Raw genomic sequence first — 14,770 nt, forward strand, 5'->3', positions numbered from 1 at the left:
CTAAGATTTGAAAATGTAATACAAGATTTATCATAAGTTTGTCTACCTTTATCAAAAAAAAAAATGTCTACAAGAAAGTCAAATTAAATTTTTATGAGCGTTTGAAGTTCATATTTTTACAACATTTGATATTCACTCGATTTCTCATGTAACGATTTTCTTATTTTGTTGTAATTAAAAAACGAATGAATGTAGATACTTGAAAATTTCACTGAAAGTTTATATTATCATTTTCTATACACGATAAAATATTGAAAATAATTTGACACTTTTTGAGCTGTTTACGGACATAGTCAGTTTTTTTCCTTTGAATATCAATAAAATTTTATTTGTTAGGTAGAAAAGTGTTAAAATTTAATTCAAGGCTCCTGATATATGTTACAATAGCAGTTAAAAAATATTAAAAATACATAGGCACAGTTTTTTTTTATAAGCCTTTAAAGTTCGAATTTTGTTAAAATTTATCAAATTTAAAATTTAATAATTATTTTATAGTTGAAAATTTATAAAATGTTCAACTTTTATAGCTAAGGATTCAAAATTTAAAACAAGGTTCCACGTAAATAGGTTATATATAAATTACTTTATTCACAATAATATCATCAATTATACTTGGTAATATCATGGGCTGACTGCCGTTTTCGCTCAGAATCGTTTTTCTTATACAATGATATTATATTTTTGAATTCAAATTTAACACCATCCATTACAGTGACCCACTTGTCACCTACTGTACAGCAGATCGACATCCACTTACCCACCTTTTTTTTATTGAATTTAAGCATCGGCAACTAGAACCATTAGGATCTTAACTTAATTGTGCCGGTTCCGACTTGATAGATGCATGTGCATGTTTAATAAGGGGCAATATTTAGGCAATTTGCAATTTACTTGCCGCCACACATGACTTTTGAGTTAGTTTCAATGATGTGGGAGTGTGATTGTATAATTACTTTGTAATCAAAACATGCTTTACTGGAAAAATAACAATCATGCATCGTGATTTAATTAATTTTTATATTGGACATCGATTTTTAATTTCGTTCCTTAAAATAAACTTGGGAAATAATCAAAAGCTTGTGAAATTTTTCATATTCAACACTGCATTATGTGATTTAAAAATAGAATTTTTAAAATCCTAGTCCAATGCGACCTGTACGAAGTGTTTTTCTTTCTTAAAAAAAAAAAAAAATTATTGAAATCGAATTATTTTACGAGGGCATGGAGCGTGAGAGTTTTTCTTGATGGGCATGATTTTGAGCAAAACCAGGTCACGTGCAGGCAAATCCAAACAATTGCACGGCGTCGCATATAGGCAACTAATGATCTCCGGCTGTGTGGCTTGCCGAGTTTTTGTAAAAAATAAAAAGAACGGAACATTTGCGTCGATGTTTCGATAAACCATACAGCAAAAGCGGCCACCAGAGTGCTGATGCTGCAGATGACGTTTGTTGATTCTCCACATACGTGATGCTGCAACGATTTCCGTATTTCACTACGTAGTACCATTGATTATAAACACTGGTATTTATATTATATTAACTATAATCAATGATAACACTATAGGTTCATGTATGACGATTTTATACGCGGTGGCGTATCGCTTGAAAGTTGAAACCGAATTTTGAAATGAGTCCGTTGGGCAGCGATCCACATCATCCGGCTCTAGATAAACTGAAAGGTTGTTTAATGATAAAAACTCATTGTTAACAACCTATTGTAATATTATATTTATCACCCAATTGAAACGAAAGACATTACAACGATGACTACATTTCTGAAAATAGTTAGAGCTGAGTTCTAAAATAAATAATATAATAACCCAGATAAGATACACAAACCACCAGTAAAAAATTGGAAAATCGTCCCGTTTCACTTTTCACGTCATAGTATAGTATAGAGTTGTGATGTTATTTAATAGGTATAATATGTATAGGTAAACAATCGATCAAAAATGATATTATAATAATTAATAAATGGTAATTTTTGATTTGAAAGAAAAATCGAAAGATGTCATGTTCAAAATATCATATATTGCCGTGCTATAATGTGAAACCTATTGATCATTATCAGAAAAAAGTATAAAAAAAATAAAACATTAATGTAAAAAAAAGGTGAGCAAGTGGGTACCATTCTGCTGTACATTAGATGTCGAGTGGTCACTGTAATGGATGTGTTCAATTTGTATTTAATGATATACACTCATTGTATACGAAATACGATTCTGAGCGAAGACGGCCTGTCAGGCCATGTTATTTTATGATATTATTGCTATTAAAGTATTTTATTTTACTATTAGATAGTAATACAGTAAGATGAATTATTTTTTTCCGAAAACATTACATTTGAACATGTTATTGTATGTATAAAATATAATAATATACTTTAAAAGTTTCAAATACACCCGAATAATATTTTTAAATTGCAACTAAAATTTTTATTCTCTGTTTAAATACCTAATTTCGTCCAAATTTAAACTTAAAATATCTATTTAAAAAAATGTGTCTATGAACTATATTAAAAACTTCAAACTATATGAACACATATTATTAATCTATTATTTTCTAACCTGAGATATATAACTTGATTAATAATAAAAAAGCAGGTAAGTGGATGTCGCTCTGCTGTACAGTAGGTTACAAGTGGGTCAATGTATAATGGATTGTATTAAACTTGAATTCAATGATATAATATCATTGTATAAGAAAAACGATTCTGAGCGGAGACAGTCTGGATTTTTAAAATTTGTATTATTTATTATAGCCTTGAAGTTGAATTAATATTATAATATTATAATTTTTATTCATTGCTATGATAATAAACAGATCGTTAGAAATTACAATCCCATTTTAAGCGGTTTTTTGTAATTTGTCAGTTTGTGTTTTTCCTGTGGCATTAAATAACTATTGAGAAAATGACCTCTCTAAAGTACTATCTTGGTTCAATTTGCTAAAAGATGAGGTACTATATGTTGAAATGAAAGTACTCCTTCCGGTAGAAATTTTGTATACAGGATATAAAAAAAAACTAAACTTGAGGAAAATTTAACCACCTAAAAACGTTTGACTATATAATATCGAATCTCAAAATTACATATTATGTAAGATGAGTATTTATGTTCAATACGTTCCATTGCAGAATTCAACAGAACATTAATGCAGTTAATTTCAATAATATATGCTTAGGGTTAGTTACAAATGAGTCCCATTTTTTTTCTACGAGTTAAACATACTAATAGGTATAAATTTAAATATCAACCTATTAAGTACGTAATGAAGAAAATCAACACAATTAATTGCACGAAAATCATCAAAAATTAATTTTGTTTGAGTACGTCATATAATTAGAAAATAAAATACTTAGTAAACCAGTTGGTTTGATTTTAATTCAATGTTCTAACCTACATATTGTAAGTAAAATTAAATTAAAAATACTCATCCAAAAATTGAAAAATTTTATTGTTACGTATTTTCATAATTTTGTCTGTGTATTATTATTATTTTTTAATTTTTAGAGCTTGGTGTTATAACGAAAAATAGATAAACGGAGTGGCAAAGTTAACGTAAGACATTTATTATTTAAAAAAAAAAACTTACGTCTTAGAAAATATTTCATTTAAATTATTTGAAATTGTTACAAAACAAAATTTTTGGGAGAAAAAATTATATTTTTCAATATTTTTATCGTTATCATATTTTAAGTATTTACTCGTTGAATGACAATAAGACAAAACTAGAATGGATCTACCGGAAACAAAATTTGTTTTTTAAAGAGGTTAATAAATGAATAAATTTCCATGTACTAAATTGTAGTATGAAAGAGACGTTTGACAACATAACTATGTTTAGCTAAAAATCTTCTGCCCTTGAAAAATAAATTGTTGTCAGGGTGGGGAGGGGAGGGGCAGGAATAATTGTATGTGTTATAAATAAAAATAAAGTTTTCACTGCCACTGAATATAAGTTTACTAACATTATAATTATGTGCTTGCTATAGTAGTTATTTATAATATTACCTATATATAGAGCCACTTTAAATTATACGCATAGTTATAAGCAAAACAGAAACCTATAGTTAAATTAAATAGTTATGAACCTACTCATAACAGATATTATTTTATTTCCACTTATACCTTTTTGCTATACTTGTGTAAATGAACTTCATAGATTATGATGTTAACTTTCTATAGTACAAAAAGAACAATTATTTGCAAATAAACATTATTATTATTAAAATTATGGTTTGTATTCGTATATTCATTTACTATTCAAGATAACATTATTACAATACTTAACAAATATCATATCTATAGTGCATATATTATCTACAATTATTCAAAATTAAGATAGGAGCATCACGAGTCACGACTTTCGAGAAAAATATACATAGATATTATTATATTTTACTTCACGATATTATATGGCTGGTCGGGAATTGTTTATTGGGTGGATCAACTCAACCGCTGATATCGATTCAAATTTCAAAATACTCTACTAATTTATAACTAATTATAACTAACAAATCAATCACAATTTTAAGATATTTCTGATTTTATTTTAAACAGTTGACAATTTTACATGGAAAAAAAAAACAATAAAAATTAAGATTTGTAAAGCATTTTATTACGTTGTATTTTAAGTAGGTACCTGCCTACAATAGATTAAAAAATAATACGATACAGTGCGCATGTTTCAGTAATTGGTTTGGTACTAATTATCTTTGTTGTTATAGTGGTAACTCATCAAATTTGACTTTAAACAATATTTAATACACTATAATATTATACTATCGTTTCATATTAGTACGGATGGCGTTCAAACCAGTAATCTGTTCGTTACCATCGATACGAATATATTGAGTAACATGGTAATAATTAAGATACCCAGACAAGATATTAGATTCATATTATTATTATCATAATGTGCCCGAGTTCTTTGAACCTAGGTACTGTGGTTTTCGGCTAGGTTCATACATGCATGTTTAAGCTACACGTGCATGGTGGCAACTAAATTAAACTATAAGTTTATGACATTAATACCTAATACGATATTACGGATAAACTATATAATATGTAGTATGGCGTACATACCTATATTGAACGAAACATTACACCACAATTTGCATTCGTGTATCTACCTAATAATAATAAAATAATAAAATATGTACGTATTAAAAAGTTTTTTCTTTTTTTGCTTAGCCATATTATAATCTATTACACGATATTGATTACTTTAAAATGTAAAAGAAAAATGTTAGCAATTATCTGCCAAAAAAAATTACCAGTTTTTTTTCATACATTTCGAAGAAAATCATCGAAACCGGTTAGTCAACTTACTATACAGAGGGAAAACAAATAGGTTTAAAAAAAATTGTTTCTATATATAGTATGTATACCACACCTTGATGATATTTTCTTTCTTACACTACGCCTGCCAACTTTGTAAACCTATAATTTAAAAAATGAACAGTAATAATTATATATTATTACTTATTCGGTAAAAAAATAATAAAAATAACTACATTACGTAAAGTTAACAGAAATGAGTGTCATACCGCAAGCAATTGCTTTGTCGAATGCGATCAAACCATTCAACTTTGTTTGTTTTTTATAATGTTTTTAGTATTTTTTTCTCGAATTTAATGCTAACAATACCTACTTAGTACTTACCTATATAGTTCTAAGGAATCGGAAGATATTAGATAACAACAACACCAGAACAAATTTAAATATTCCAGACTCACAAGTGACCCATCGAAACTGACTGAATTTTTACGACTATACAATTCATAATCACTGGCCAACTGTAAAATTAACTTTATATGTTTTATATTTGTATAGTTTTTCCTTGTTTATGTATGAATCATTTTTACCCAGCAGTCCATAACATCTGGGTTAAAAAATTTAACAAAAGATAAAAAAGTTTATTTACCAATATATTGTGCAATTTTACACTTTGAGAAATTACACATTTTGCTAAGCAAGTATATATAACAACGGTTTTAAAATTTGTTAGTGTTTTAGGAATTAATAGTAAAAATTCGTATTTTTTATATTTTCTTTTATATTTTAATTTCTGTAATTCTTGGCGTTTTACTCTAAGACAAGTTTATTTCTATAAATAATTTGGTAGTTCCGGGCCTCCGATACTTGGCAATTGGATGTGAATCAGGATGCCGTCATCAAAATGTGTGGTATATGGGTGGGACTGCAGGAGTGTGACTTATGAACTGATATAATAAAATTAGAGTAACATATCTATCTGGTAATGAATGGAAGTTCAATGTATGTGTTGTGCCTAAGTGCTTTTGTTGTTAATTGACAAGTAAATCAATGTGAAAGCACTTATACATTTCTGGTAGATTTATTTATACATAGTATTTTTATGGTAAGGACCTGTAGATGGGAACATCGATAACTGATAATTTATCATCATATGTATTGACTATTGAGTATAATATAGCATTAAATTCGTGGGAAGAAATATATCAAGTAAGTATAATACAAAAATAAAAACATTACATTTCGATTTCAAAAGCCACGTATATGTACTAAACGAAATTAGGTTAAACGGTCCGTCTCTTTTAATCTAATTTTAACCTACACTAGGAAGTATAATCATATTCAAAATGGGAACGTGACATTCTCGTTTGATGCACAGCTTCTTAATGTATCATAGTGCCATAGTGACCCCCGACGTGATAACTCCATTGGCGATCAAATACTTCCTTATCGAGTATATCTGTCACGAAGACTCTCAGTATGGTAAACTTTCTGAAATCCTCTCACTAGACCAACATAAGATCAAGACCTCCATTAGACCTTCCTGTATATTTTCATAATTAATGTCGACCAAAATAATAATAATAATTATTATAAATAATTATAAATAGCATAATTGCTATATGTCTTATTTTATAATATAGACTCAATTATGTGGATAAATATTTTACAATATTCATATATAAAATTAACTGCAGCCATCGACTAAAAACCTAGGCTTCAATACATTAATATAAAAATAATAATTAATAAAATCTACAGCTTTATTTAGTAAATTCCAAAAATAAGTGATCAATTTTAAATGTGACCATCAATGGTTGGTATAAATTGGCATGGTTTGTATATTATATAATATATATTATTATGCCTACATTGATAAATTTCAATAAATAACAAATGTAAAATCTGTGTAGAATAATAATGCGATTATAATGATATTATAATATTATTTAACTATCGGAATTTAAACTGGCCTATATTATATACTTAAAATTAGTAGGTAGATTAACCATGAATAATTTAAGTTATTTTTTGAAAAATTTCAAAACAGAAACTTCTCTATGCAGGTGCAATTATTAACTTAATATGAGGGCAATGTGAAATATTAAAATCGTATAAAAGAAAATTCCATTTGATGTACCTATATATTTGTCAACATTTCTGAAAAAGAATGATTACCGGTCCTAAAAATATAAGATTTGAAAATTTCTTAAAAAAACTAGCTTTATAATTAAGGTTTAAGAATTAAGGCTATATAATACTAAAAGTTATCCGACATATTTATATGCATATTATTATAATATTAGTTAAATTATTTTTCATAAAAATATGTAAAATTGTAATTTGATATTTATTTGTTAGTGTTTTTTTTTTTTATGTTAAATGATATCCCATAACATCTATAGTAAAATATGCATTCCATCCATAACAGAATTTAAATTTTATTTTGTTAAGTAAATACATTACACCTGCCTACTCAAAATAGTAATTTTCGCGTAGGGACTTTGTTTTTTTTTTTAAATTTTAGTGGATATACTATGATACGCAAATTGATTGAGTTTGTTAATTTGTATTTTGTATAATATGTAAAAATAAAGGCAATACATAAAAAATAAAATATTAAACCTTATTTGACCAGTTTGAGTTGAAACTGGTTAAATGTTGAATTTAATTATTGAAGCTAGAATTCTATATAATATATTATGTATAATATGATAATTATATAAATTATTTTACAAATGGATATATTTTATTTTATTTTTTTGTTAAAGCATGGATGATGTTTGTTTATTTATTTTTACAAAATAATATTATGTTATATTGTATCAAATATTGAACGAATTATATTATAGTTGATAACTGAATAACTCACTATCGTTCATTTACGATACCTATACAGGATAATATAATATGGTCAATTATGAATTAAAAATAACTGCAAACGAGTTGTGTCCCAAGTATTGAATTATATCCCTCTGTTTTTTTTTCAGTTTACACGATAATTATTGTGTCTGGTAGATATTCAAAAGATTAAATTCTAATGGAGGAATTCATCCATATTATATATAGGTATAGTGTAATTTTTTACACAAGAATAAATGTTATTTCTCCATTGAAAAATATTAGACTGGCTTGAATAGAACATAGAATTAAATTTCGAGTGAATTGCTTCACATCTATTAGTTGTGCGTATATTTGTACTTCTGCCCTCATACATAAGAAAAATATATTAAATAAGGCATAGTTAATGACATAATAATGCAAAGTTATGCACTAAATAAGTTGCAAATTTTTTAATTTCAGAATTATTTGAAACATCACAATTCATCAAATCAAGTACAAATGCATTTTCTACTTCATATGGGTTGAATGCTGAGAAATGGTAAATCAAAAATTTTCTTTTTTCGGATTGATGCTGCGGATAAACCGAGTTTTTGAATATATCGTCACCAATTCTAACCCACATGGAAACGGCAGCCTTTAATTGGACAGACACACATCAACGATAGCAGAATGAATCGCTATTTAAAAATCTGTGAATATACGTTGTAGGTACTTACTTACATTTAATAGGTATTACATTAAAAATAACACAATATATTTTTCATGTGTTCAAAAGCTACGAATTATGATTCTTGTCTTTTAATTGGCAATACTATAAAAACGTAACAATGGTATATATTGTTCATTTTTAATAGTGTGTATTGTGAACGATTGTTAAAAAAAAATTGGAGCACTCTTAAATGGGCTATCAAGGGAGCACATTCCTAATTTAGCCAATGACTCTAAACTCGTAGAACAGGAAAATCTCCTCAGTTTAATATGATTTTTAGATTTTAAATTATTTCATGTACATTTAATATAGATTTTAGTAGCTTTGGTAAAATATGAGTTTGAGCTTGGTACATATTATTACTATCACGAATACGAGAAACATCTTAAGAAGTTAATGTCACTAAGTTTTCCTTACGCAGATCATTGTGAATTAATTTGCATCGAACCTCACTCACATTATTTATAGCTTTTCTTTATAAAATATTAGGTACCACGTTTTCTATATTATATTTAGAATAGGAGATTCAAATTTTTCATGATTATGATTAATTTTTCATTAAATTATTTCAGTAAAATTATTACTGACAATCGTTGTAGCTCTACGTATACACATTATCTTCAAACAATAGTAATAATGGACAGAATCGACTTTTATTCAGTAAATTAGTTGTGTAATTATATGCCGATATTTATATAATATTTAAATGGGTGAATTTCTGGGTTTGAATTTATCAGCACACAACTTGTGTAAACATACAAAAACAGTTTTTATAAATTAAAATCGAGAAATTTCGTCAGGACACAGTTCGTTAACAGTTTTAAAAATTATAACGTACTATTATGATCAGAACTATATTTTGTTTAATAAATTTCATAAATAATATAATACTTAACGAAATATTAAACCAAATTTTTATAATATTATACATAAATAAAATAATAAATAATATCATTTGTTTTGTAATTTTAGTAGGTAAGTACTTTATACTATTTTATAGGATTCAAGAGCAAGAATGTTTTGAAAACGTGTTTTCAATCGTATGCATATACCGTTGGTACATTCATAATATTATGTGAAGTATATTTTTTAAATCTGCTGAATCATCGTTGTGATTTTTATATTTAAGTAATATTTTAGTAAGTACCTATATAATACTATTTAATTAAAATTAAATGTACAGAGTATAGGTAGATGCAATGTAAACTCCATTTTATTTTGACATTATAGTTTTAACTATTATTTATTATCAAACTCACATGTTTGTATACTGTATACTAAAATGCATGCTCTTAAATGCCAATCTAAGCGAATAAATAATTCATGTAGACACGTTTATTATAAATTTAAGTGAGACATTGTATTATATTGACATCTAAACATTTGGAAAAAAATATGATTTAATTGTACGAATAAATACGACAAAAATATGTATAAGGTAGGCAACCTTACTAATAAGAATGTTTAAATAAAAAAAAACCTTTAAATTATTCCAATTATTATCAATTAAAACTTATAAGAAAAAAACGATTAGATATGTAAGTAGGAAAAAACAACCCAAATAGCTTCATGATTTGCATGGATTTAAAAACGTAAAATTAATAAATATCGATTAATATTTGATAATATTTATATAACTAAGTTAATGTTTTATTAAACAGTTCAAATTAACAGTAGAAGTAAGTATGTATAAATACCTATGTAATAATTTATTTTTATACCTACGCCTATTTTATGTGATTTACGTGATGAAAGGAAAGTTGGATTTTATAATATATATTTTTTAAAATTTCATTTAATGACCTTTTTTCCAATTTTTCTTGACAATTTAAATGTTACATAACATTACAACATACATAATATTAATAAATGTTATATGTATGTTGTACCTATAATTAAAACAAAATAGGTAGGTACCTACTAAAGTTATAATATTAACGAATTATGATGGTGGATTTATATAAATAGATAATATTATGGTTCCTTAACAGGAGTGTATTTAGGAGGGGAAAAAATTCGTTTTGACATTGATTAGGTGACATATCATTAGAAATATTGGGAAAATAAATAATGGTCGTTTCTGTGCAGTGGCGGATCTAGATTTTATTTTGGGGGGGGGGGGGGGGGGGGGGAGAGGTTCTAAGGTTAAGGTCTCATATTCTATATACTCCATCACGATGGCATGACTTTTTTTAGTGAAAAGTACATGTTATGTAGAGTATTTGTTTTCCAGGAAGCAACATACCAATAAGGTGGGTACTATAGCATTCTAGCCCCCCTTCCCCTTCCCCTCTGGATTTAGGCCTGCTTCTGCGTATGGTTATTTCTTAAGTTTTTATGTATGACCGGAAGGTGTGTTGGTTGTTGAAATAACTAGGGAAATGTTTGAGGTAATATTATATTATTTAATGCGACCTTAGGGTAATTATTCGTCTTAGGAAAGATTAAAACATTTTTATATGATGAGCATTGTGCATTTGGGCAGCCATCGTACTTCGTAGGATGTACCGAGTAAAAAAATTGTTTAAAAATTATATAACCAATTTATCGTCAAAACTCAGTAAATAAAATAATATTTTATTTTAATACCTTAGTGTGATTTCAAATCCATGGCGTGTGTATTTGCACATAAGCCAGTGGCCAACATTGACATTAATATGTACGTTAGAATATTAGCACTTTTACCAAATGCCTATAATTATTATGTACACCTACAGGCTACTAATTCACAATATTTCGATCATCATAACTGTACACATTTATGCAAATTGTTGGCGTATGTTTGTGATTATATAGTGTTATCTAATTATCAGTACTTAAATACTTTACAGTCAAATTATAATTTTTCATTACCAAATGGATATTATATAATCATATAATTATCCGGATTACGGTACACTGGAAAACGCTAGTAGTTGAGTACACAATGTAAACCTATAATTTGTGATTGGTTACACGTTATTTTCAAATCAATTTCCATACCTACTCATATGAGTTCCGTTATAATTGTGGACCTATTGGCTTATTGATTTTACATAATATCGTGTTATTTTTTACACGGTATATTGAAACTATATAAACTCGCAATCTCGGGCCATACAGCCATATAATTATCCATCAACAGCAATAAATACATAGCTGACAGCATAAAATATACAGCACGTCAATTATGTACACAAAGTTTATACACTTCATGCCGCGTCGTTTGAAGGTGTTCTGATTGCATAGTGTTAGTGTACTTTTTTTCGTTGTTCTTCTGCGGAGAAATGTACCGTTTATATGTTTTAATCTTCGAGTATCGCCGAACATCTAATTTCACCGACTTTCTTTCCTCCATTGTATAGGTATTAACGTTTCAGATCACTCCCGAAATGGTTGTCATTTAATCCTTTATCAGATGAAAATGCCAAACATTATAATATTGTTTAAGGTGATCAAATAATATCATTCTATACATGGTGGATTGATTGGTATATCTGAACGTTTATCGAATTTATCATCACTTGTAATAATATTAGGTGTACACAAATAATAATTAATAGTAGTGCTTATAATAGTATGTTGGTGCTTCCCATATGAATATTGAATAAGTACACTTAATTTGTGCCAAATTTATAATTTTTATTTAATTATTTCCCCGAAATTTACTTATATTTATAATGGTGTACAGGGTAATCCACTTAACGTAAGACACTTATTATACGAAAAGTAGATGGTTAAACGATAAAGTGTCTTACGTTCAATGGATCCCCCTCTATAATACACCTGCACAATATTGTACCGAGATACGTAAGGCCGACTTCCAGTTAATGATTAGCTGGTATATTACACTTTATTAATAAGTATTATATTATTTTATGAACTTATTTTCGTTAATATTATTTTTTACTTATAGACTTTAACGCACGGCCAGAAAGTTAAATTTTATATTTTTTTTAATATACTAGTAAATATAAGTAAATGTATAATATTTTAAGGAGGCTTTGGGGAAATAAATTCTATCCTTTTTAATAGGTATTAAACATTTTTATTTCTATTATATTAATTAGTAATTCAATGCACAACATATTTAAATATATTTTTTTTAATCTTATATTTTTGATCCACTTAATCTAAAACCATTGCATGGGCCGGATTTAGCACTTATTGAGTCTTATTTTTGGAACTGGATAGAATGATGAAATATTTTAATTTCGAAAACAAATTCTTTAATTTTATATAATAGCAATAACAGTTGTATTTGACCTAGATACATTTTAAGAAATCGTGATCCAAATTAATCAGAAAATAACCTTTTGGGGACGTCCAAATATTATAGTTTTTAAAATGATTAATGTTCGTTATTATTTAGATGTTAGAAGTAACAATGAGGTTAAAATAAAAATTAATAAGTTACGATTATCATATTATGTTGGGTTATAACTTGGTATGCTAATCCATTAGTCACTACGCACTATAAGATTATTATGATAACCGGCACATTCAAATTATTGATCGATTAACTATAGGTAGAATAATTTGATTTATAATATTTGAGTTGACGTTTTTGCTTTAATGTTTTCCCTAGGATCCTAAGAATGGTAGATTTATGATGTAGTATACACATTACACACCAGCATTTATTTTTATAATTTATATAGTGTGTTTGTATACATTCATCGAGGATATTATTATACGCGGTTCCTGTAATGTAATTATAAGTTTTTTCACAGTGGATGCCGTAAATGCTTAAGGTGTACAGAAAATAAATTCCACGTGTTCAATTTAAATAATGAAACATAGGTACATACATGATTCATTAATCATCATAAAATATCATAACGGTAATATTGTTCGTTTTTCAGTATAAAACGAGTCGATGGCATATCATAATTCGGATGGTAATACTTCGTGACGAATATAAAATAAATCGAAGAAGATAATATTATATTGCTCAAATAGGTATGTTGTATGTATGATTCGTAGTTCGTAGACCGTAGTAAAATGTGTTTTGTTCTATCAATATCTCTATTATAAAGTTTAATCGAACTTCGGTTTTGTTAAAACTAAGATAAATTACAACAATAATACTTTAAATTCGATACTTTCACGAGAATGTTTATTCTGCAGTGATATGACGTAAAAACTTGGATGTATATATAGCTTTATCACGGAAGGTCTGAAATATGTTTTTATTACAATATATTATCGTAATATGATAGAATACAAATTACTTTATTTATTACGAGATTGGTGACAAAGTCACTACAAAATACGATCTATAAAATATAATTCGATACGTAGTCGAATCTCATATATTTATAATAATATTACTATATATAAGAACATAATATGCAAAACTACAGTTTTGAGAGCTGAGAAGAATAATAAAACAAAAATTATCGTTTTATAAACATGTTATGCATAGGTCGCTGTGTCGTTATTAAATATCCTACATTTTATTATATTCAGTGTGAACGACCATTTTCTCTCCAAGTCGTGGATACGAACATTATGACATTAATTATTTTTTGACACCATTTAGGGACTATAAGGGCGTAGAGAAACAACTTAAGGAGTTTTGTGTACCTACTTCGTAAATATAATAATTTATTAATAATTAATACTATTACAAGTTATTGTAACCCGAGTCAGACTAGGCCACACACATTATCTTACCCACTTCTTCCTCATCGTCAAAGAACGCCTGCCCCAGTATGCAATGCATGCAAGGAAAACCTCGCGATCGATCATATCGTTAATAAATGTCCAAAATACGCCGAAGCACAAACAATTTTCAACAAGCCCAACACTCTCCGACTAGCTCTCGACAAATAAAACACAGAAGCAATATACACATTTTTCCACACCATAACATTTAAGCAAAATATTTTAGACAACTGTAAATATTTTAATGTTGTTTTTCTTAAACTGTTTTTATCTCTGTGTCCTAACTG

This window comes from Metopolophium dirhodum, chromosome 4, assembly GCF_019925205.1.
Source record: "Metopolophium dirhodum isolate CAU chromosome 4, ASM1992520v1, whole genome shotgun sequence".
Taxonomy (NCBI): Eukaryota; Metazoa; Arthropoda; class Insecta; order Hemiptera; family Aphididae; genus Metopolophium; species Metopolophium dirhodum.